The sequence below is a fragment of the Rhinolophus sinicus genome, chromosome 3 (genome assembly GCF_057876585.1).
Source record: "Rhinolophus sinicus isolate RSI-liver-muscle chromosome 3, RSI-T2T, whole genome shotgun sequence".
In the NCBI taxonomy this organism is placed as follows: Eukaryota; Metazoa; Chordata; class Mammalia; order Chiroptera; family Rhinolophidae; genus Rhinolophus; species Rhinolophus sinicus.
Genome location: NC_142503.1, coordinates 138,009,173 through 138,029,859, shown reverse-complemented (window position 1 = coordinate 138,029,859; position 20,687 = coordinate 138,009,173). Strand labels below are relative to the sequence as shown.

The following is a 20,687-nucleotide window of genomic DNA, read 5'->3' as shown; positions in this document are numbered from 1 at the left end:
CAGCACAAAGTTTCCTCAAAATAGTCATTAAATAATATTCTGTACATTTTATTTTCTAATGTATTTTATACATACATCAATAAATTTAATATTGCATATTGAATGAGTGTGAACAGTATTTAAAGAAAGCCAAAGAGACTCCTCTTTTTGGACAGAAAACAGAAAATGTTACAATGAACTGTAAAATAAAATCAAGATATATCTGGAAAACATTAAATCTCAATTTAAATCCAAACTACAAAGAAATTGTGGATTAAATCTTACATGATGTACTACACCTCTAAGGCAAACAATGTACAAACACTTTTAATCAAGAATGCAAGACTGTATTAGAGATTGGAAAAAACTGTTTTATCATGAAAGTCATAGATGAAAGATGTAGCGAGCTGTATTTCAGAAGTTCTAGGACAGACGGAGGGGAGCACAATAATGCTCCCCCCAAGAATGACCACAGGACCTGTGAATGTTAGGTTACATGGCAAAGAAAAACTAAGGTTGCAGGTGGATTTAAGGTCGCTCATCAGTTGGTTTTAAAATGGGGGTATTATCCTGGATTATCTGGGTGGGCTTAGTGTAATCACAAAGACCCTTACAAGGATAACAGTTGGTCAGATATGATATGAGAAGGACCCAACCTGCTATTGCTGGCTTTGAAGATGGAGGAAGGGAGCCAGGAGCAAAAAATGCAAACAGACTCTGGAAGCTGGAAATCAATTCCTCCCTAGAGTCCTGCCAACACCTTGATTTTAGCCCAGTGAGACAGTGTCAAACTTCCGACCTACACAACTGTAAGATAATAAATTGTGTTCTTTTAAGCCACTGTTTGTGGTATTGTTAGCACAGCAATAGGGGAAAAATACAACCATCCACATTTGAACACTTTTCTAAAGGATTGTATAACTTGGTTTCCTCCCTAGATTACTGACTTTCCTCCCTTTATTTTTTTCCTTTTGGTCTATGCTCCAAACAGCTCATTGTTACTCAAATATTATCCTACTTGGTTTTAGGTATTTACTTTTGGAGGTATGTGAAACATTACTACAGTTCTAAGAGTCAGTCCAATACACAAATCTTGTCAATTCTCCATCACTCCTGCTACCTTGTTTCCATTCCTCCCCTTCTTCCCGCCCTTCCCATATAGGAAATCAATCATTTTAATTTCCGGTTTAGCCTTGTATTTCTTTTGCCCATATGAGCAGAAATTTGTTTTCTTATGTCCCCTTCTTTCTTACACAAAAGGTCGTATACTATACTTTTGCCTTTAAGCAAATTAACTTTTTACAGTCCGGAATTTAGCACAAGGAAGTCTACTTAATAACCTTAAGCAAATGCTGTTCTGGTTAAATACACCAAGGGCCAGGTTGAAATGTATTAAAGCTTGAGACCTGAGGCAACTGAAATAGCATAGTTCACTATTTCAGGAAGTTCGAATCTTTATGTGCAGTTAGGGTATACACCAGGTCCTCATCACTGATCCTGGCAATTGAGTTCATTAACTTTAGTAAATGTGGGTAGCATAGGAGCTCACTGTTGCTGGCACAAATCAATTATTCCCTTTTCAGAGGCTGAATGGGTGACATTTCTGATGACAGGTGTGTGGGGTCCCCAGGCCTTGAATCAATCCTAAAGCCCGCACTTAGGCATCTTGCCTGTCACAGGATCGTCGTCTTGATCTGAGCCTGAAGGGGAAGCCAAAACTACAGTACAAAAGAGTGCTTTTCACAGCGGGCACTTCCTCTATATACAGTCCCGCCCAAAGGGTCCAGAAACAGGATAAAACATCACACTCGAATCTATCCTTTCCCTCCAGTGGATCTCCTCAGTGTTAGGTAGCCCCCAACACACTAATCACAAGAACCCTCCCACCTCCTGCCAGCGGGAACGAATATTCCCAGGATCCTGGGCCGTTTCGATTGACGTTACTTCCGGGAAAAGTAACCTTTCTTCGGCGGTTGCAGGCCTGGAGAGGTCTCGCGACATTTGCTCCCGCGAGATCTGCTTGCTCACTCTAGCGACGACATCCTCCTCCTCCTCCCCGCCGCCTTTCGGCAATCTTCGCCAGTCCCAGCCCCGACCAATCTGCACTCAGATAGCATGGATCATAGACTCCCCCCGAACCCCGGTCCACGCGGGGCGTCAGGCAGCAGCGGCGGGGTGCGAGGTGCTCGAGGCCGACGGCAGCGGCACTGCGGACAGCCACGGGCTGGAGACTAGCAGTGAGCGGGGGCGGGGCGGGGGTAAGCCAGCTGAGTAGCGGCTCGATTGTTCTGGCCTGGCTATGGCGCCTCTCCTCCCCCCCGCCATGGCTCCCCGTGTCCCTGCTCCGCTCCTCTCAGTGAGTGAAAGTGGCCGCCGCCGCCGCCGGCCCAGCGCCCGCAGCCGCCTCAGCGCCGCCGCCATCTTGGGGTCCCAGGAGCCGCCGAAGGAGCGGGCTAGGAGCGTCCACGCTCAACGCAGTCACCGTCCTACGGCCTCAGAGAGCGAACCGCGGCTCCATCGTCGGCGGGGCGACCCCCCCCTCCGGACCCCGCCCGCACCCCGCCCCCCCTCCGCCGCCGCCGCGGCGGCGGGGCCCGGCGGCCCGAGGTGAGGCGACTAGACGTGGGCAGGCGAACGGAGGGGGGGGTCGTGTAGGCCCCGTTGCGCCCCTCTCTGCGGGCGACGACTGGGCCGCGTCTTAAAGGGGCCGTAGCCCCCGGCCCTTGGATTTGTTGGGGTTAGTGGGGAGGATGGGTGTGAACACTAGGCAGGGTTGGGACCTCAGGGACCTGGGCCTCGTCCTTCCCCTCTCATATCTCTGGAGACCCGGGGTCACGCGATGACCTCAGCTAGCCGAGGAAGCCCGTGGGGCGCCCACACGTGGGGAGTGTTAGACCAGGTGCACGTGGGACCCGGTGGGGCGGTGTCGGGCTAACACGTGTGTGGGTTTGGGGGTGGGGTGGGGCAGGGCGGGGGCTGGTTGGGCTCGAGTGTGAACTCTGTGAGGATTATACCTGTCCTTTTAAGCAAATGAGATCTAAGGGCTTGATAGTGTGTTCATTTATGGCGAGTAAGTTGGGGTGTGGATCAGTGGTGCATGCTGCTTGTTGGTGTTGGGTGGGGGCAGCCTAACACGTGCACAGACTTAGTGTGTAGGTGATACTCTTTCTGGTGTTTTAGGCTTTCGTAGGGCGTCTAGGCAAGTGTCATCCTATTTGACATTCCTTCTTGAGCTTGCTGATGAAAACTACTTCCGTAATCGCCGAGGGTGGAAGCCCCCTACAGTTTAGGAGTGATAGAGCCTGAGAAGGCACTCATTATTTTAGTTACCGGCCAACTGTGCCGAATTCTCCTTTGATTCATACGCTGTCTGGTTTCATGTTTCCGTACTTGTTGGTAAGAATGGGAGAGGGAATTAGAGGGTTGACCTCGCTAACAGTTATCACAGGTAACCAGCTTACCTTTCCAGTCAGTGAGTTCCATGATTTCCTCCCAGGGAGATTCTCACTGAGGGCTTTTTAATTCATTTTTTAAAGTAACTGCTTTATTGATATATAATTCAAATACCAAGAAACTCACCCTTTTAAAGTGTACAATTCCGTGATTTCTAGTATACTCATAGAGTTGTCCAGCTATCACCGCTATCTAATTCATCAGCCCAAAAAGAAGCCCTTTTAGCAGTCACTCCCCATTCTTCCTCCCCTGAGCCCCTAACAACTAATCTATTTGATGTCTTTGTAGATTTGCCTATTCTGAATATTTTGTATAAATGGAATCACATAATATGTGTCCGTTTGTGACTGGCTTCTTTCGTTTAACATGTTTTCAAGGTTCACCCAGGTTAGAGCATGTGTCAGAACTTCGTTCCTTTTTATTGCCCAATAATATTCCGTTCAGATTGTGTTTTATGCTTGAAATTCACAAGCTCTTCCTAGAAAACAATTTGAGATTATGTATGATAAAAGTTGCATACCGAATGAATTGTGTTAAGGATTAAAATTCCATTATTTTAGTTAACGGTGTTCTTATCCTCTACATTTTTGTTTCAGAAGACTCCAAACCATTTTTAAAAGATCTGTGTCTTTTGATAGGAAATAATTGTAAAAAGCACAAATGTGATTTTAAAAGTTTATGACTAATAAAAACATTTTGAGTACATCAAGGTGCAAATGTGATTGTCTAACCAACAGACTATAAACTATGGTATGATAATGTCACTATTGAAAGTGTCAAGTACTACTGAGGGAAGTATAACAGCTTTCGACTGCTGTTCCTCGTGTAGCGATAGGGCAAGGAAAAGAACAACAGACACCTCTTTTGCCCACAAGAAGATTAAAACTGGCTGGGGGATTTAACATGTTAACATACACGTTCACACAAAATATCAATGCTGGGATGCAGTGAATTTTAGACTGGTCAGAGTGGGATAGGGTTCATAGGGAACTTTCAGTTTGAATAGGAAAATAAGTGAATTTGATGACAAATTTTAAAGTTGGGTCTTAAGTATAAGAATTTTGATAGGGTAGGCTGTCCATGCAGAAGATGAGAAAAGCATATTTGCTAATACTTACTCTACACACTTTTTATGGGCACTGATTCTAATCATGAGGGCCCTGGTCCCACCTCCTAATACCATTGCTTTGGGGGTTAGGATTTCAACTTACGAATTTGAGTGGGACACAGACCTTCAGACCATGGCTGAACATTAAGTCAGAAAGTTAGAGAAGCATTGGATTCACTTGCTAATCATGATACAGTAGGTTTGCTTAGGGTTGAAAAATTGATCACAAAGAAGCTTAATGCCTGTGTTTACTAAGTACATCAGAGATTTCTGTATGTTAGGTCAGAAACAGGAGATCGGTAATAGTCAATGTAGTTGACACCTTAGATAGTAAAAAATCACTGGGACTAAATGCTGTCCATATTTTGAATAGACTAGAAGACAGTGAGTAAACTGGTGCACGCCTTTATAAACCTTCACTACCAAGGATTGACAGCCTGTGTGATGGGCTCTAGAACAGGCAGGGTTCTTACATTTTTTTATGTGCCATGGACCCCTTGGCGTCTAAAGAAGCCTGTGAACCCCTTAGAATATGACTTGTTTTTTTGTGTTTTTTTTTGTTTTTTTTGTTTTTTAACAGGACTTTATTGGGGAACAGTGTGTACTTCCAGAACTTTTTTTTTTTCCCAAGTCAAGTTGTTGTCCTATCAATCTTAGTTGTGGAGGGTGCCGTTCAACTTCAAGTTGTTATCCTTTAAGTCTTAGTTGTGAAGGGCGCAGCTCAGCTCCAGGTCCAGTCACCATTGCTAGTTGCAGGGGGCGCAGCCCACCATCCCTTGCGGGAGTCGAGGAATCGAACTGGCAACCTTGTGGTTGAGAGGTTACGCTCCAACCAACAACTGAGCCATCCAGGAGCTCAGCGGCAGCTCAGCTCAATGTGCCGTGTTCAATCTTAGTTGCAGGGGACGCTGCCCACCATCCCTTGCGGGACTCAAGGAATTGAACCGGCAACCTTGTGGTTGAGAGCCCACTGGCCCATGTGAGAATCGAACTGGCAGCCTTCAGAGATAGGAGCGTGGAGCTCCAACCGCCTGAGCCACTGGGCCGGCCCCAGAATATGACTTTTAAATGTATAAAATATAGCTCATGTATTTAAAGAATTTATGGTGTAAAAAATTTGCTTTTATTACTGAATTAAGTAACAGCTAGTGATAGTGCCGCTCATATGCGGTGTGCTGCCTACATTCAGATTTGAAGGAAGTGCTACTTCACTTATAGGTTAGTGAAAATAAGGATGTAAGTTTTTTTCCATCTAAGTTCATGGACCCATAGTTTAAGACTCACAGTTTAAGAGCCTCTGCCCTATAGGGCTTTGTACACCTAAAACTAAGTTATTTCATATGGGTCAAACCAGTGGTCTCCATAGCAAGACCTAGGATTGTTAACTCTTAAATTCATGTTCACGAGAACATGAACATGACTTCTTATGGGAAAATCAAGTGATAGTTTAGCTAAAGAGAAACTTGGTAGTATAATAGAAGGACATTGGTTTTGGACATTTAAAAGACTTGGGTTTGAATCCTGCTCACCACTGGGTAAGTTACTGGACTTTTTTTGCGTTTCAGTTCTCCTTATCTGTGGTAATTTCACTTCTGAGATTAAATGACATTAACTACACAATAGCAGAGCGTGTATGGCACATAGGGTTTTCTCAGGGTGTTCAAGTAGAGTTCACCTTTTGGTAATGGTACTAAAACTATTCTTATTTATTAAAGAACAAATGAAGTGTCTCCAGGTTTGCATGTGACAGCTAGCTTTTCTGGGTAAGAAGTTAGTAGCTAAGTAGGTTAAACTGGGTAAATCGCATATCTTTGTGCATGAACAGAAAAATGGCTACTGACCATCAATATGGTAAAAAGAAAGCTAGGCCAAGTGGTCAGTTTATCTCTGAGAATGTTGCCAGAAAGGGCTAAGAGAGGTATGAAAAGTAAAAATTTTTTAATTTACTGCATTATCTTGGTATGAAACCACAATACAGCCACTCTTAGATTATTGAGTAGATTCTAATTATTGCACCTCAAGGAAGAGCACATTAAGCAGGAGGGAAGTTTCCAGAAAATGGCAGTGTAAATGATGAAGGTAATGGGGAGGCTTTTGTATGAAGATAAAGAAATTTGACTCTACAATTCAGTGATGAAGACAGAGATGGACTATGACTAAACTGTACTGAATTAAGAAAAACATGAATAATAATCCTGGAAAATTAGAAATCGCTTGAAAGGTGAATATTGTTTGGCAGGGCGTGAATAGTGAGTGGTTTGTTTGTGAAACATATTAGCACAGAAAGTGGTTAAGGTTCAAGAACAGACCAGATATAATTTAAGGATTACAAAGCCAAAGACTTGTGATTCAGCTCTAGTTTATTTCAGGTCACCAAACGAGTTGACGATACTTATACCTACTGGTTTATGAAATGCCTTATTCTATTTATTCACTCAGTAAAGATCTATTGAACACCTAGTGAATGCTTTCTGATCCTCCCAGTAACCATTTGTTGAGCATCTGCCACACCCAGGGGACTGTGATCGATTCTGGGGCTGTACAGTGAATACAGTTCTGTCTGTGTGTATGGAGAGGACAGAGGCTCTGCAAAGATAAACACACACTTTTGCAAACTCTCAGTGCCCTGGAGAAGTATAAACTCAAATGGTTCTCTTGAGGTGTTGATTTGAATTACTAGTACTTAGGGTTGTGGGTTTTTTTTTTAATGAGACATTCTGTTTCAAGGCCCTGATCTGCCTTGTTAACAGAAGCATTGTTATCCAGTGGCAGAGTAGGGTAGCCCAGCCGCTTTTAGATCTTGGAGTCAGATGACCGGGGTTCGAATTTTAGCTCTCCCTCTTGTTACCTGTGTGGCCTCTGGAAAGCTATTTAAGCCTCAATTTCTTCATCTGTTAAATTAGGGTAATAGTAGTACCTACTTCAGAGAGGATGATTGTGAGAAATCAGTGACTACATAGAAGTACTTAGACTGGTACCTGGCACATAGTGCTCTCAAGTGTTAGCTCTACGTGATTATAAGTGCCATTTTATTTTGACAGTATAATCAAGAGTTTAGAGTTTTAATTTATAAAGTATGGAAATCAGAACCTTTTTATTATGAGTAGAAGATATCTCATTTGTAGGTAAGGCAGAGAAGAATACATCAATCAAGAAAATAGTTATTGTGCGTTAACTTTTGCGTTTATGTAATGAATACCAGTAAATGTTAATAGAAATATCTTTCTATTTAAGATTATAACAAAGAGGTGGTGTTTTGCAACATGGAACTTTTTAGTTCAGGCTCTAAAATGTTTCTGTCCAGGATGTCATTCTAATGTTAGTAATAGTTTGCCATTTAAAAAATGTTTTTGTTTGGTGAATATTGGGGAACTGTGTTTTTCTGGGACCCATCAGCTCCACCTCAAGTCGTTTTCAATCTAGTTGTGGGGGGGCAGCTCAGCTCCAAGTCAAGTCATTGTTTTCAGTCTAGTAGTGGAATGCAAAGCTCACTGGCCCGTGTGGGAATCGAACCAGCAACCTTGGTGTTATGAGCTCTGCACTCTAACCATTGAGCCAACCGGTGCCCCTAGATTGCTCTTTTAAGAATCATTCTCAGAATATAATAAGTAGATCAGGCTTCTAGAGCAGGGCTTGGGAAAGTTTTTCTGTAAAGGATCAAATAATAAATCTTAGGCCTTGCTGGTCATGCCTTCCCTGTTGTTCCTACTCAACTCTGCCATTGTAGTGTGAAAGCAGCCATAGTCAAGATGTAAGTGAATGAGTGGGGCTATGTTCTGAGAAAACTTTATCTATGGGCACTGAAATTGTAATTTCGTATAATTTTCCTGTGTCACGAAATAAGGTCCCCTCCAATTATTTAAAAATGTAAAAACCATTCGTACTTGTCAGTATGTTCAAGCAAGGACAGTGGGCTGGGTTTGCCATGCTGGCCATACGGTGCCAACTCCTACTCTGGAGTCTGGGCTCTACAACTTCCTGGCTAGGTGGTCTTGTGCAAGGGCATATTGTTAAGCCTTAATTCCATCTTTTAAATGGGGGATAATAATAGTATCTATTTATATAGAGAGTTGTTAGAAATAAATGAGATAATCCTTCTGAAGTGCGTAGCACCATCCTTGACACATAGTAAGTGTTGAATAAATGCTATATGTTATTATCTCATTGAACCCCTTCGTTTTACCATGAGGCTGTTGGGACCCTGAGAGGATCACGCATAGTCCTGAGGTCTCCCTATGGCTTGTCAATAGCGTTACACTCACAGCTCTCGACTTCAGCTTCTCTGTCTACCCTGCCATGCTGCTTTCACCGAGGACTGTAGTACCATTTAGTTCCATTAAAATGCTGCTTGACAAAACTATTCTCTTGGATACCACAATGGTGGATACATGACATTATGCATTTGTCAAAACCCATAGCACTTTATAGCACATAGAGTAAACTTCAATGTGTGCAAATTAAGCAAAAATCATTTAGGAGGTCAGTGATCCAAGGAAGGAATGTAGACTGTGACAGGAGAATCTAATTATATTACAAATGTATGAAACAACCTTACTCGAGGGGAGGAGGATGGTGCTGACCTAAGTAACCTTGGAAATGAGTGGAATTTAAGACCAAAGGAACTGCACATAAGCACTGTAGTCTGGTTGATAAAGTTGTATCCCATGGGAGTTCAGGTCAATTCTGATACTTACATACATGTGTACTGCAGTTGAACAATTAAGTGAATGGGTGGTGGGAGACAGGCTTCTCACTGTTAGAGTGGGAATTTACAGATAAGCAGATAGGCTAGAATGGCCCATGTAGTAATGGATTAGAGTTGGAGACATGTGTATGAACCCATGTTCAGGGTAATACAGATACAGACGTTGACATATTGAAATACTTGCAGGTATGTGTACATACTTGGATTTATATACACACACACATACATATATCCGCTCTTGTCAGCTGAGAAGGTTAAAAGAAACTCAGGAGCCCACCTAGTACCTAGATCTTGGTTTCTAATACCATTAATCCAATGAACGGAACCAGGACTCTTTGGAGAAATGGCTGATTCTAGGACTGGGGCAGGAAATATACAGGATGAGCCAGGATCATCTTGTAATGCCAGAAAGTAAGGAAGTGCTCCAACCACCACCACCACACAACAACCACAAACCCACATTCATGAGCTCATGTCAAAGAAGCACAGGAACCAACTGAAAGAGCTGCCAGTGGCCAAAACCGGAACCATTTGAGCAGCAGAATAAACAAAGCCGCGTTGGATTATAACCCATAGTATAACATCAGCATTTAAGTGTCTATATTGACCTTAAATAAATGATTGAATAAAGGAATATACTGCCCTAGGCCCTCTGGCTTGCTGGAGGTCCTTCAGACAATATGGGAGCACTTTATTACTTGGGACTTTGGAGTTCTTGGATTCCTATCCTGGCTCTGCCACTTCTGGCTGTGTGACCTTGGGTGGGTTAACTAAACTATCTGTAAAATGGAGGTTATAATAATATTATCGATGTTATAAAAGGATTGATTAAATGAGTTTACATATATAAAAAGTACATGCATATAAAATGTTTGGCACATAGCTCTCAATAGAATGTGTGTATATGGCCGCCTTATTACAGAAGCTTTCAAAGAATTTGGATTCCCATTTGGAATTCATTGTCATGGAGCCTCCCTCTGCACCCCCGAAGCTTCTTGAATAGAGGAAAATCTAACTTTAAGAAGTGTTTATTTAGCACCTAGTCTGAAGTAAACATACCTGCATTGTTCAAATTGTGTAGACTGTATAGTGAAGAGAATAATGATATTTGGTGTTAATAAAATCATCACACATCTAAGTGACTAAAATATCCAAAGATTGAAAAGCAAGAAACAAACTCAGACACAGACAATAGTTTAGTGGTTACCAGAGGGTAAGCGGGGGTGGGTGGGGTCGAGTGGGGGGGTGGTAGATGAAGGTAAAAGGGATCAAATATATGGTGATGGAAGGAGAACTGGCTCTGGGTGTGAACACACAATGTGATATGTAAATGATGTAATATAGAATTGTACACCTGAAACCTATGTAACTTTACTAACAATTGTCACCCCAACTTGATCAGAACACATACACACACACACACACACACACACACACACACACGAAAAGACCCATTTAGTGTACAATTCAACTCATGCTTATTTACAGGTGGTTTGTCCCTAGGATGAATTACCTGAACTTTGATTTCTTAGGCTTCCTGTAGAGAACACAATTCTACGTAACTAAGAATACCCACACCAGTTAGTATGTTCACTCCCCAAATGAAAACTGACTTTCAGTATAGGAAAACTTTGAGTAAATATAAAAGTGAATTTTGCACTATTGGCTGTTTATGGATGTCCTTTGATTCTCAATAATAACCTTTCACCATCACTCGTGTAGTAATGGAGGGTTAACTATACAGAACTGATCACTGATTTTTCCTAGTATTTTGTGTGGGATCTTTATTTTTCACAAGTAACTATCAAGTAAGCTAATGTTATCTTCCCCTTGCTGAGTAAGGAACTGAGTTGATCAAGATTTTGTGGGCTGAGAATTCAGTCCTTTATCTCTTTACAGGAGCATTTTTTTTCTCAGCTGTCTCATGCCCTGAAAAAAGTAACTTGTTTTCATGGATCTAGTAGTGAAAGTCATTGAAATCACTGGTTCTTAAGTAAGACGGATTTTTAGCTGTTTTCAAATTTTTGATAAATTATTATTAATTCAGATTGGGTGTTTTTCACCAGAAGACTTATGAAATATATAGCCTGGGGACCTCTAACATAGCCTAACTTAAAGAAAAAAAATTCTTTTTTTAATTACCATGTGAAACGTCCACTATCTACCTCAGGAAACGTTTCATCCCTTTTGGATTTTTTGAGCTAGTAATATTTAGACTCTAAATGCTTAATGAATAGGGATTACACTTGTTTGACCAAATACTCTCTGTTGTGAATACTGTAGAACTCCCTGGAGGCATTTGTGCTAGTAAGGCTATTTTATTATTCTGATAAGATGTTTTTATTCCCCATCTTGGTAAAGATACCATGTTTTCCCGAAAATAAGACCAGGTCTTATACTGTATTTCCTCCAAAATAAGACTGGGTCTTGTATTAATTTTTGCTCCAAAAGACACATTAAGGCATATTTTCAGGGGTGTCTTATTTTTTCATGTACAACAATCTACATTTATTCAAATATAGTCATGTCATCTTATGGAACATCGTCATAACGTTCTAAATGTGTCTGTCTGGCTGATGATCTTAACTGGGGCTTATTTTCAGGGAAACACGGTAATCTTCTAGGAAGTTGAAATGATTCTTTCCTAAAAGAAAGCAAATGCATTGTAATTGATTTTTTTTGACCTTGGTAACATTCTTTTTGGTATAATATTCCGATTTCATTAAGGATGAAAAGTAGGGAAGGGAAAATGGATAAGCATTTTTTTCTTTATCACAATATACCTGTGATGTAGGCCACAATATTTTCTCTTTGCCATTTTTGAAATTTATGAAAGGGCCTTTTTTTTTTTTTTTTTTAAAGCTAAGAGTTCCATTTAAAATGTAGGTGATATTTTTACCTCTGGAACTTTGTGCTTTGGGTAAACTCTGGGCTTGTTAATTTCCTAGACTGTTCCCATGCCCTTGTAATGATCCCTTTGGTTGAGCAGGTTGTTTCTGGCCTCCATGTAGAGGGCTCTGTCAGCCTCTTCTCCTTGAGGGCAAGGTCTTTTTCTCCTCGTGTTTAAATTCAGTGTCTGGTACATAGTAGTCTCTTAGTAAATGTTCAGTGGTCTTAATGGAAAGTTTTCGCTCACTAGAATATTTCAAGATTGCTTTGTGATTTATTTATCTCTTATTTGCCATGTGTAGGGCGACCAAAAATTTGTTACTCAAATGTGAATACTTTTGAAAGCAAAGGGAGAGCAAATATTAGCAGTTATGCTTAGGACAACAGGCACATGCTTGAACTGTGTTGGGCAAACTAACGAGGAGGTATGTCACCCTAGTCATGACACTTTTTTATTTTGGTTATAGGAGAGTCTGATGGTGAAGAATGGGGCTTTGGAGCCAGTGGTAATAGGTCTGAGTTCTGATTCTTGTTTGGACAAGTTATTGAACTTAAATGAGAATGAGATTTGAATCATTGGGAGGATTAAATGAGCTCGTATTATTAAAGCTCCTACTTAGGACAGAGAATCCCCTCACAGTTTTATGCGTTTATTCAGCGTTGGGTCCTCTCTTCCCATCAGAGCCAGAACTAGAGTTTCTACTTGCAGCTGAGGCTGGCTTTGAACTTTTTATTTTATGGCCTAGATTATTTTAAACATTTCAGGGAATGCAGAAATGTTTTTTAGCTGAGCCATTGAGCTTGTTTTTTGTTCAAGTTGTCTAATTGCTCTGGGCAGGAAATGAATGCCCTATCAATCCTAATTACTCTTACTCTTTCTCAGAATATTCCTGAAAAACTTTACCCCAATTATTTTCTGCATAATTGCTAAGATATAATTTAATAATTTATATTTAGCAAACTAAAGAAGTCATTGTAACATTTGTTTTAACTAAATGGAATGATACAAATACATATTATTGTTTAGGAAAAAGTGATTTAAATGAGTATTTCATTAAGTTTCTTATGAATATTTATACTATCAGAATTATTAATTCTCTTTTGGCATTTGAATTATTTTTTCCCCCAGTATTATTTATGTTTTGCTAATTTAATTCATTTTAATTTGTGATTTTTAAAGAAGGAAACCAAAGAAAAGCGGTTTTCATATGCTTTGTGCATTAGTACAAGCATCCGCATTATAAACCAAAGGAAAGTGTGCTGATACTAAGACTTCCAACCATTTCTGGTATTGCATGTGATTCCTTATGAAACAGCAGATAATAAGGTAATGCAGAAAGACCTAGGGTAAAGGACAGTCGCAATGATACAGGTCCAACTAAGAGAATTAAGAGAAATGGGGATTATTTACCCGTTAAGTATTCAATAAACTGTTGCTTCCTTAAAATATTGGCAAGTTAATAAAGACACTTTTGCTTGTTTTTTTTTCAGTAAAGGATACTGGTTAAGCACAGCATATGTTATGGGAACTTTTAGTATCTTCCCATAGGTTGGTGCTGGAGGAGCACAATAATACTTTTAAGGGCCATGGTTGGAAAGTGAATCCTAATCTCAGCTGCGAAAGAGAAAGTGGACCAGGATCTTCTGGAATAATTCTGGGTAGCTTTGGAGCCCATCAGACTTCCATGAGAATCCTGGTAAGGTTATGACATTTGTGTTAGAGGGAATTTGCACCTTTACTTAGTGTGGAGTTGACAAAGGTGGCCACTTAGCCTGATGGCATATTACTTGCAACGCCCTCTGCAGACTGATTTTTTAATACCCTTGCACATGGATAAAGAGTAAAACCAAGCAAGGAATGATTAGTACCTTTTTTTATGTGGAAGTTTCTAATTTTGATGAAGTCAGTTTGTCAACATTTTCTTTTATGGTTAGTGCTTTCTGTGTCCTATCCAATAAATTTTTACCTGCTCCAAGGTCATAAAGATATGTTTTTTTTTAGAAGCGTTATCATTTTAGCTTTACGTTTAAGTCTGTGACTTATCTCTCAACTTTATTTTTGTATATGGTATGAGGTAGGGTTTTGAGGTTCACGCCACCGTATGGATCTCCAGTTGTTCCAGCAGCATTTGTTGGAAAAACTTTCCTTTCCCTATTGGATTTTTTAGTGCCGTTATAAAGAATCAGTGTGACCATGTAACTTCGGGTTTCTTTCTGGACTCTATTCTGTACCATTGTTTTATTTGTCTGTCCTTATGCCAAATGCAGTACTATCTTGATTACTGTAACTTTCAGTAAGTCATGAAATCAGATAGCATAAACTCTAACGTTCATATTTTTCAAACTTGTTTGGATTATTCTAGGTCCTTTGTATTTCCATATAAATTTTAGACTGAGTTTGTCAGTTTCTTCAACAACCCTTCTGGGATTTGCCTAGGAATCTAGAGATGAATTAGGGGACAATTGACATCTTAATAATAGTGACTATTCCAGTCCATGAACATATAGTGGTAGTAACACATAGAACTGGCCAAGGCATTTATTGTATTTATTAGGTTAGTGCAAAAGTAATTGCTGTTTTTGCCTTTAATTTTAACCTTTTAAACTTCAGTTACTTTTGCACCAACCTAATATGTAAAGGACTCCTATAGATCAATAATAAGAACACTATAATTTTATTCAAATGTGGTAAAAAAACAACACATATTTCACAAAGGAAATTATACAACTGGCAAGGTGCTCAACTTCATCAGTCAGTAGGGTGTACAAATTAAAACCACAGTGATTTTGAGATACTGTTACAACACTAAGTGTTGGCAAAGATGGGAAGCAACTGGAACTCTTTGTTGATGGGAGGGTAAAATAGTAAAACCATTTTGGAAAATTATTTGATGGTTTCTCATAATGAAAATCTAAATATCCATCAATAGGTGAAGAGATAAATTTGGTTATATTTATTCTTATAATGGAATCCGATTTACCATAAAAAAGGAGTAAACTACTGATACGTATACTAACATGGATGAAGTGCAAAACATACTAAAAAAACAAAAGTGTACGTGTAGTGATTCCATTTATATAAATTTCTAGAGCATACAAAATTAATCTCGTCATAGAAGTCAGAACAGTGATTGCCCCTAGAACAAGAGGTAGGAATTGACTGGAAAGAAGCAAAACCCTCAGAGAACTTTCTGGGGTAATGAGCTATTCTTGATATATCTTGATAGGGGTGTGAATTATATGGATATGTGCATATGTCAGAACTCATCAGACTATGTATTTAATATCTGTACTTTCTTCAATATATATAAATTATACCTCAATTTCAAAATCTTTGTAACTTGCACTTGAAAAATAGCACATTAAGAATTTTGATTAAAAAAAAGAATTTTGAAAAATATTAAAATTAAAAAGCAGAAAGTAGAAGAGGTCCCTCTTAGTCCAATTCCCAGAAATAAACACCTTTAGTTGTTTGGGATGTAACTTTTCAGACATATTCTAGTCTTAGGGTATGGCGGTTAAAAGTGAGGGGTCAGATTATCGGATTCTAATCCCATTCCCTATTAAATTGTCTTATTTGAGCAAGTTACTTAAGGTGTAAGATTTTGGTTATCTGTAAGTGGGATAATAATAGTAACAATCTCTTTAAACAGAAAATTACTGGGTGCTCTAGTTCTGTGTGCTAGAGATATTATGATACTACTGCTAGAATTTTGTAAGAACCCTCTATATGAGATTTAAATTTGTAAAATGTTACAAATATTTTTCACTATTTATCATTTACTTTTTAACTGTATTTTTTTCTTTGCAGAAATGATACATTATTAACAGGTTCTTTGAGATATAATTCCCAGTCCATAAAATTCACCCATGTAAAATGTATATGGTTTTAGTATACTCATCGGTTTTAGTGTACTGTATTCAGCGTTGCAACAATCACCACAGTCTAAGTTTAGAACATTTTTATCAGCCCAAAAAGAAACCATTGCCCGTTAGCAGTCACTCATTCCCCCTGCCCCATGTCACCATTAATCTATCTTCTGTTTCTGTGGAGTTTTCTTTTCTGCATATTTCATATAAATGGGATCATACAATATGAGGCCTTTGTTAACTGGTTTGTTTACTTGGCATAATGTTTTCAAGGTTCATCTGTGTAGCATCTATCAGTATTCCATTTCTTTCTATTGCCAAATAATATTCCATTGTATGGGTATACCACATTTTATTTATCCGTTCATTGCTTGATGGACATTTGGGTTGTTTCCATATTTTGGCTATTGTGAATACTGCTATGAAGATTCATGTCTAAGAATTTTTTGTAGACGTGTTTTCATTTCTCTTGGGTATACCTAGAAGTGGAATTGCTGGATGATATGGTAACTCTATATTTAACTTTTTGAGAAACTGCCAGACATTTACAAAATGGCTGCACCATTTTACATTCCCACCAGCAGTAGTATATGAAGGTTCCATTTTCTCTACATCCTTGTTAACACTTGTTATTTATCTTTTTTATTATAATCATCACAGTGGGTCGTAAGCAATATATCACCGTGGTTTTGATTTGCATTTCTCTGATGGCTGTGACGTTAAAGTATCTTTTATGCATTTATTAGCCATTGGTATATCTTCCTCAGAGAAATGTCTATTCACATTCTTTGCCCATTTTAAAGTTGGGTTACTTGTCTTTTTGTTGAGTTTTAAAAAATACGTTCTGGCTATCAGTCCCACATCAACTATATGATTTGCAAATACTTTCTCCCATTTGTGGGTTTTCAGTTTGTGGACAGTATCATTTACAGCACTAAAGTTATTTCTGTTGAAGGCCAATGTATTTTTTGTTGCCTTTACCGTTGGTATGATATCTAAGAAACCACTGCCTCATCCGAGGTCATGAAGATTTACTCCTGTGTTTTCTTCTAAGAGTTTTGTAATTTCAGCTTTTAAATTTAGGTGTGTGATTTCCTTGAGTGAATTTTTGTGTGTAGTGTTAAATAAGGAGGAGGTCCAACGTCATTCTTTTGCATGTGACTATCTAGTTGTCACAACATCATTTGTTAAAAAAGCTGTTCTTTCCCCCATTGCATTATCTTGACACCCTTGAAATCAGCCGACTCAATGTAAGGGTTTATTTCTGGACCCTTAATTCTGTTCCATTCACTGATCGATATGTATAGCCTTATGTCAGTACTACACATTTTAATTCCTGCAGCTGTGTAGTAAGTTTTGCAGTCAGAAGTATGAGTCCTCCAACTTTGTTTATTTATTTATTTTTTTAAGATTTTATTGGGGAAGGGGAACAGGACTTTATTGGGGAACACTGTGTACTTCCAAGCCTTTTTTTTCCAAGTCAAGTTATTGTCCTTTCAATCTCAGTTGTGGAGGTGCTGTTCAGTTTCAAGTTGTTGTCCTTTCAGTCTTAGTTGTGGAGGGCGCAGCTCAGCTGCAGGTCCAGTTGCTGTTGCTAGTTGCAGGGGGTACAGCCCACCATCCCTTGCAGGAGTCGAACCGGCAACCTTGTGGTTGAGAGGATGCGCTCCAACCAACTGAGCCATCTGGGAGTTCAGCAGCAGCTCAGCTCAAGGTGCCGTGTTCAATCATAGTTGCAGGGGGCGCTGCCCACCATCCCTTGCGGGACTCGAGGAATTGAACTGGCAACCTTGTGGTTGAGAGCCCACTGGCCCATGTGGGAATCGAACTGGCAGCCTTCGGAGTTAGGAGCATGGAGCTCTAACCGCCTGAGCCACTGGGCCGGCCCCTCCAACTTTGTTCTTTATTTCCAAGGTTGTTTTGGCTATCCTAGGTCCCTTGCATTTACATATGAATTTTAGGATCAGCTTGTCTATTTCTGCAAAAAAAAAAGCTAGCTTGGATTTTGATAGGTGTTACATTTAATCTTTATGTCATTGCTATCTTAAAAATATTAAATCACTTGATTCATGAATCTTGGGATGTCTTTTCATTTATTCTTTAATTTCAACAAGTTTTTTGTTTAAAGGTTATTGTTTTCAGTACATGTAAGTCTTTGGTGAAATTTATTTCTAAGTATTTTGTTCTTTTTGATGCTATTGTTAATGGAGTTGTGTTCATAATTTAATTTTCAGATTGTTCGTTGCTAGTGTATAGAAACATAATTGATTTTTGTATATTGATCTTGTACCCTGAAAGATTACTGAGCTTGTTTATTCTAATAATTTTTTAGCATATTCCTTAGGATTATCTATATACAAGATCATGTCATCTATAAATGTAGTTTTACTTCTTTCTTTCTAACCTGGATGCCTTTTATTTTTCCTTAATTGCCCTGGCTAGAATTTTTGATACAATTTTGAATAGAAATTGTGGAAGCCAACACTTGTCCTCTTCCTGATTTTAAGGGGATGGCAGCCTGTCTTTCACCATTAGGTATGATGTTAGCTGCGAGTTTTTCATAGATGCCCTTTATCAGGTTGAGGGAGTTTCTTTCTGTTCCTAGTTTGTTGAGTATTTTCATTTTGAAATGGTGGTGGATTTTGTCAAATCATTTTTCTGTGTCTTTGGAGATGATTACGTGGGTTTTATCTTTTGTTCTATTAATGTGGTGTATGTTGATTGATTTGTAGATGTTACACCAACCTTGCATTCCTAGTGTAAATTCTACTTGGTAATGGTGTGTAATCCTTTTTATATGTTGCTGGATTCAATTAATATTTTGTCGAGGATTTTTATGTCTGTATTTAAGGGATATTAGTCTATAGTTTTATTGTGACGTCTTTTCCTGGTTTTGGAATCAGGGTAATTCTGGCCTCATAGAATGATGTGGCAAGTGTTCTTTTCTGTTATTTGGAAGAGTTTGTGAAGGACTGGTATTCATTCTACTTTAAATGTAAAATTCACCAGTAGAGCCGTTGGCCTGGGCTTTTCTTTGTGGGTAGTTAGAAGCATTAAATTTTATATGACTGTATTCATCAGACTTTTCATTTTCTGTTCTTTTGGTCATACAGACATAGAAAGATCTTCCATAACCTAACCTGTAATTTCCTCATCAAGGATGTAGATATTTGTAAATAATGCAGTCAGTAGGAGTTATAAATTCCTCATATTTCATTTAACAGGCACTGGCACTCATAAATAATCATCTTTTCCTGAACTCCTATGGCACTTTATCTATATCTCTCTTAAATGACTTCCCATGTGCTTTTTATTTATGTTCAAGTCTTGCCTCCTGTTAAACTGAATTCTCTGAAGGAAATAGCTTTTTCTATACTGCACTTAGAGTTCAGCAATTGAATGGCTGGGTGAAATGTTACTCTAATGTTCATATGACAATAACATATCACTTCTTTTTGGTCTTACTTCCATCTATTAAAATATTTTAGAATTCATTTGTTTGGCCTGATCCTGCTATTTGTGCCATAGCGCTGGAAATCATCAGTGTAACCTGTGGGTCTGATTCAGTATGTCACATTGAGGCATAGGTTTGGGCTGCAGTGTCTGAGTTACAGGGGAGCAAAGGTGGGATCTTCAATTATTTTGTTACCTTAATGTTTGGTCTTTTGTATAAGCTTCAGCCCATAACCTGCTACAGATTGTCTTTAGTCCTTTAAAAGCTTTAAAGCTATAGTTCTCATAAGAGTTATACCTTTATTCAACCTTTTCTGTATTAATTAGTGTTGGTAAATTTAGGAATTATTTTTTAAAAGGGAGATATGATTGAACTCTTTATATATCTTAATAAATCAGTGATTCCCAATCTGGTTTTCTCTGAGATATTTTCATAGGTATTTTGCCAAAGAATGGTCAAGTAACTTTGGTATTCCTCTTGGAGGGGAACTGAGAGCACATTAGCATATTGAAGACTAAAAATATTTAGGTCTAACTTTAATGCTTTAAGATTTTTAATATTAATGGACATTTGTTAATATCTTGAGCTAGTATTCAGAGAAGTCAAATTTTGGGAAATGCTTCTCTAAATGATTGGTATGAAACCAGATACAGGCAGCATCTATAAAGAGAAATCAAAGGTAAAAATACAATTAAGTATGGAAAGTCTAAATGTGTAAGTCTTAGAACAAATACTTAATGGCCATCATTGTAACTGTAGTATTTTATGAGGTGGGATGTGTGTGTGTGTGTGTGTGTGCACGCACGCATGCACATGTGGGCTCGTGTATTTTTACCATTGCTTTTAGGAAAAAAAATTAAATCACTCCATTTTTTAAAATAATTTTTTTTTTTTTTTAAACCAAGCCAAACAAAACTGTTGGACTAATCTACCATTTGAGCAGTGCATCTTCGCTCTTTTTCATCCAGAGATAGGGCAGCTTTCTCTCCAAGGAGATATCTTTGTTAGACTTTTCATTTGGAGGAAGATGAAAATCCTGTCCTCTGGTAAGAATTGGAAATTGGTGCAGGTATTCTTTAGGTTCTTGTCTAGAAGTAACACCTTGATCTCTCACCTCCCAATATTTATCTAAAGCTTGTCTGCAAGACAGTTTTTATAGAGGATTGCCTGAAAGATACTCAGTTCATACATTCCCCTGTCCTTGTTTAGCAAGGGTGGGAAATGAATGA

General features: G+C 38.9%; 1 protein-coding gene across 2 annotated transcripts in view; it reads left to right on the top strand.

The window, feature by feature from the left end:
- Nucleotides 1–2,034: 2,034 nt before the first annotated feature.
- Nucleotides 2,035–20,687, top strand: part of INO80 (INO80 complex ATPase subunit) — a 116,893-nt gene continuing 98,240 nt past the window's right edge. Inside the window, exon 1 of one of the 2 annotated variants that reach the window (XM_074327899.2) lies at nucleotides 2,035–2,586. The gene's annotated coding sequence lies outside the window, so the exon portion shown is untranslated. The remainder of the gene's footprint in view (nucleotides 2,587–20,687) is intronic. The other variant, XM_074327898.2, reaches the window with a different exon arrangement.